We start from the raw sequence: 5,872 nt of genomic DNA on the forward strand, positions 1-5,872 counted from the left end.
TAGTTGAAATTAAGTCTGGAAGAGGATTTAAAGATTGGTTCCAGGGCAAATACATATTTAAGGAATAAAATAGAATGAGAATATACCTGTCATTGGGCTGAAAACATTTTCTAAAGAGTGTAAAGAAGACAAGTATATTTATAAGCAAAAGGTAAGGGGCTACTACCTTTAAATTACAGATGTAGAAGTGAGACAAAAACCGGATGAATGAGGTCTCAGAAGAGGTAGGGTGTAGCCGGACCCCATCCTCCTCCACAGAACCATTCCCAGGGAAGGTTCCAGGTGCGGGATAAATCAGAACCATTCTACCCTTTGTACTGTTTTTGTAAATCAATTTCCATAACTGAGTCCAGCTTTTAGGATGAATCCAGGTCATGATGGTGACAGAGATCATGAATATAGTTTGTACAGGAGGCAAAACTTAGGTCACTGGCTTTAAAAGTCTTAATAGACTGAATCAAAATATATTGACCACTTGAGAACCTGCACATTTTCAGAGAAGTGACCAACAGCCAGCCTGATGCTCCTTTGGATAAACCACTACGTTCTTGCCAAGACCACCTTCCCCTGGAAACTGATATTCCGTCCCTGGGCACAAGGCCTGATTTGGTCCCAGGTTTGTTGGATTTTTTTTACCTTTATTTTTTATTAATACATAATTACATTCCTCCTGGGAAGTTGATACTTATACCTAACAACTCTTCTGTTTTCATTCCCTTCCTTTCCTTTTTCTCTTCCCTCCCTGCATCTCTTTAGTTTTTCCATCAGCCTGCCTGAGAGTTTTCTCAGAACTGTGCTACAGTCTAGGGCTCTCCACACAAAACCCTTTCCTCCCTCTCTTTTTCATCATTGCAGTCTGAAAGCTGCCCTGGCTACAACTCCCCTCTCCACTTACTCATCACAGGCAGTTCCCCCTCTTAATCTCTTGTACGTACAATTCTTCTGTGGCCTCTGGCCTCTGCTTTTCGGATGATTTGAACTAACACAGAGATTGTACTGACGGCTAAGGATTTAAAATTGGCAAGATAAAATTCCTACCCCTAAGAGAGGATTTGTTGATTTATGATTGGCCAAAAGTGCATGTATATTTTGATTCTATTAGAGCAATCGTAGTCCTTTGCTGTTGTTTTGCTTTAGCTCATTATTTTGGCATTTGGTACACCTTAGAATTTACTCTGCTCCTCTCTCAATTTGCGGTCATGCTGTTTCCCTTACGTGTCTGCCAATATCAAAGTGACATTTTCCTCACCTTTATGAACACTCCTCACTTATAATTTGTCATTCCAAGCTGCCCCTTGGCACTGTGGCAAAAGTGAGTCATCATACACCGATGAAATCTGAAATGATTCTGAGATAATTTAGGAAAGATCGGCTGTCTTACACCTTTCCCCCTCACTCTGTTTTCCACTCTGGCTCTCTGCCCCTGGCTGACAAAATGTGCACAGAACACTCTATCTGCATTTTGAAATGCTCAAAACTAGAATGCATGTCCACCCACGTGCCTCTCATCAAAATCCTACCCTGATTTAAAATGCATGAGTCATTTTATTCATATCTTGGGTTCCATTTGGGAAAATGCTGATCCTAGAAAACAGGAAAGTCTCATTTCCTCTCCCTCCTTTACTTCCCACGATCTCCTCTAGCCCATGCAGCAATTCTGGCCCACCCTTTGTACAGCTGAGTGCTTACAATGCTCCTCAGTCACAAAGCCCCAGCTGTTAGCATGGGTTGCAGGATTGCCCCTTGGCTCAATGAACACAGACACTGACTCTTTCTCTGAAGTTCTTAGAGACACCTCCTTTGATGAGGGAAAAAAATCATTTATCCTATATCTGTGAGTGAATGACTGGGACAAAAAGAGAAACGAGGGTTAGACTAAGAGGAGGACTAAAGCTTCTCTCTGTGGGTGTATAGTGATTCGCTGTGTCTCATAGAATAATCAATACATTTCATTTTCTGCTTTAGGTGGCATGAAGCAATATGAGTTATCACAAACCAACCATTTTGCAATAAAATGCTGTTACATTACAGTATTACTGTCTGTAGCTCAATTTAGGCTCGACTTCTTATGAAAAGAGGGAAGCAAACCAGCTGCTCTGTCTCAGTGGATGATCTTAGGTTGTCTTCAGGCCTTGAAAAATGACCAAGGAAACCACACTTTAAAACAAAGTACACCATATATCAATGGATATGCTTCAATAGGTTGGAGAGTCACTGCAAGCCTCCTTAGAAGGCAACTACTAAAGCGCTGTAGGCTGATGCCCAGAAGAATCTAATCTTCTTATCCACCTTACATTAATAAATCTTCACACCCATAGAGATAAAAAATATATATGGACTGATGTCAAGGTGTTACTAATAAGGTTTCAGGGCATAATCTGAAATAAAGGGCACAAGTGAGCCTCCTCAACCCCTCAGAGTCCTGTGGCAGTGTCAGTAACCCAGTGAGGTAGAATTCCATGGGACTCAATGACTGGCTGGACATTTATGGATGATTGTTTAATTCTGATCTCACTTTCCTTCTCATTGTCTTCTAGCATTATGCCAGAGTCATTATTTTTTTGAAAAATATTCTAAACTAATTCTATTAGCTGATATTCTTCTATGAGTGCTTTGAAGGAAACGTGCACAGAGAAATCCAGATGTGAGGAAGATAATGTCTGCTACATGTCAGCTTAGCAGTCTCTCCTGATAGGGATGTAGAACATTTTTTGCACATTGACCCTGCAGTTCTCATTAAGTTATTACCTCCTACAAGGGAAGCAGAACTGCGGTTCTCCAATACAGTTTGTCTATATGTTCATCAGAGAAAAGGAGAATATTCTTTTGGATAGACAATGAACTTGAGGATCAGGAATTTTTGAATTGAATCTGATGTGATCTTTTATTCATATGCAATCTTATCTATACGTCTCATACTCCTCTTACGTAAAACTGGATTATGAGAAATTTCTTTATGGGGTAGACTGAGAATTGCGATTGTAGAACAAAATTTATAAGGAAAGGTAGTGTGGACATGTACAGTGCTATATTACACCATCCTCCAGTTTGTAATTCCTAATCTATCAGCTGATGCATTGAACACATTTCATTTTCTTCATTCAACTCAACTTTGCCCCCTTGTGCTGGGTAAAAGAAGTATTCTACTTTATGTGTATTTACTATCTATTCAAAAATCTTACCCTGGTACCCTTTATAGTGAGTCAAGTTATATAAACATATTTTCTTTACTAGGTTCCCTGGCGTCACCTTTGCCATTTTTTTCATGATTTTAGTTTTCTCCTACATGTTTAGAATGTAATTCTTCACAAGGTCCCTATGATGTCATTCATTTCAGGATTTTCTCTGCTGAGCGGTCATAATTAGCTTTACTGTCCAATTGCTACCATTTCATAGAGAACAACTAAGACATAAAGGTCACAAGAGCAAGATACAGTAGTAAGAGGTGAGGGCAGTGTTGAAACTTTTTGAAGAGTGTAACAGAAAGATCCATAAGTTCAAAAAGCACACTCAGGAAATGCACTGAATTTCCTGCAGTTCCCTGATTGAAGATGTGTTGTCATTTTTTCTGATCAATAAGTGATAGAGTTGTACTTTAGGAGTTGAGGCATAAATGAATGAACATAGAACATTCTATTAGATACTAGGGGAAGTAATTTGTCCTCTGGAGCTAAAAATCCAATAGTTTATTTACATAATAATACAAAACAGGATACCATTAAGTATTAGTAATCTGATAAATAAAAGAAAAAGGAACATTGTGAAATTCTGAAGGCAAATGTTCAAGTGATCTGAAAGAAGTAGGTGACAAAATTTGAAAGAAGCCTTGAAGAACAAGAGGTGGTGAAAAATTTTAAATATTTAGTATTTCACAAAATTAATGATAGCACTGAAGAATAATATTTAAGGATGACTGAAAAAAAATGCTCCAAAGCAAGCCTTAGAATAGGCTCCAAGACAGAGAATTTGTATTGCTTATTTCTTGGAGTGTCAGACCCAAAAGTTTACCCAGTGAACCCAGGACATTTGATTTCCAAAGTGCAGATCCTAGGCTTATTCTCCAATTGCAAGAGAAGCTAGGAAAGCTTCTGTTTTCTCTGGGCAAGGGTGGCAGCAGCCTCAAACCTGAGACACACAAACCTGAGGGGAAAGGAAATCTGCAAACCTAGACATGGTGGTTAGATATTTGGAGAACACTTCAAACGACAAAGCCTGATAAAGCTTTCATCATTCAGCATCAACTTCCTGAGACTTGAAAGTATCTAACAAGGAGAATGTATCCTTGCTCTTGAACTCTTAGTATTTTAAAAACTCCTCCAGTCCAATCTCCTTAATGAAAAAATCAAGGCTCAGAGGGATGAAAAGATACATCCTGGTCACACAGAGGTACTGGAACAGGTATGACTAATACCTTGGCTTTCTAATCCCTACCCAGGGCAGTGCTTATGCCCCTGGATCATGAGCAAGAATAAGAGAAGTATCCGCTTCTGGGAAGCATGAAAGTAGCATCACCTCTCTCTGCTTGAGGAGTCCTCCATGCCTGCCATGACACACAGCGCTCCTGCACAGGAAGACCTGTTCTAAGGCCCAGGAGCAAACGCTGTGTAGTTATTATTATGCCCTTTTGCCAGGCCTGGACCATGCTGCTTTTGCTTGGTGGCTCCCCCAGTGATTTATACAGTGACTGTCAACCCCATATTTTATTCCCTTTGAAACACCTCTGCATTTCACTTGGGATGTAACTCATTGGAAGGAATTTGTAAGCAAAAGCTCTGATCTTCCCTGGTGTGTGGGTGTGTGCTCTTCACGTCTCCTTTCCGGGACTCACTTTCCCAGTTTGCGATGTTAGGGTGCACACCTCTCAGGTTTCTAGGTTTGTTCATTACACCTTGTGTTTACCTCCTCTCGGATCAATTGAGACAATAATATGAAAAGTAAGTGCTTAAGAAATGTTTATTGAATGAATGAATGAATGAATGAAAAGTGAATATTTTATATGAACCTGTATATATAGGTAAGAAAACTGGACTTCTCTTATACGTTCATCTTCAATTATATTCGCTTTTTTCTTTCACTTTCATGCCTCCTTTCTTCCTTCTCTCTGTTTCGTTGGTCCCTTTTCTAAAGACATATACAACTAACACACATTTAAAATAGGTACTTATGTTTGCCAAGAGGTAGCTACTTCTTCTATTCATGAATGACAAATATGTTTCATTACAGTAATATAAATCTTGGCAAGTTTAACCAACCAGCCACAACTATGTGGCCCCATTATCAACAGCTTCTGATTCTTGCTCTTAGTTTTCATGTCATTATTAATCTATTGATTTCTATTCATGAATGACAAATATGTTTCATTACAGTAATATAAATCTTGGCAAGTTTAACCAACCAGCCACAATTATCAACAGCTTCTGATTCCTGCTTTAGTTTTCATGTCATTATTAATCTATTGGTTCTTGCTTTTTATTTGACTCAGTAGTCTTCCAAACACATTGCTGTAGTCAACTTAGTAAACTGGGTACCTCCTAATGCCTTGAATGACAAATATGTTTCATTACAGTAATATAAATCTTGGCAAGTTTAACCAACCAGCCACAATTATCAACAGCTTCTGATTCCTGCTTTAGTTTTCATGTCATTATTAATCTATTGGTTCTTGCTTTTTATTTGACTCAGTAGTCTTCCAAACACATTGCTGTAGTCAACTTAGTAAACTGGGTACCTCCTAATGCCTTTTGGGCATCAGTCTTAGCATATTTATATAACATTACATGTCCTTATTATCGAAATATTATAAGTCTTCCTGCAGCGCCCAATTCCAAAGAACCTTTGTTGGCATTGGCTTGAATGTATTTAATGTAGTTTT

The sequence above is a fragment of the Fukomys damarensis genome, unplaced genomic scaffold (genome assembly GCF_012274545.1).
Source record: "Fukomys damarensis isolate Sample0158 unplaced genomic scaffold, DMR_v1.0_HiC HiC_scaffold_24, whole genome shotgun sequence".
Taxonomy (NCBI): Eukaryota; Metazoa; Chordata; class Mammalia; order Rodentia; family Bathyergidae; genus Fukomys; species Fukomys damarensis.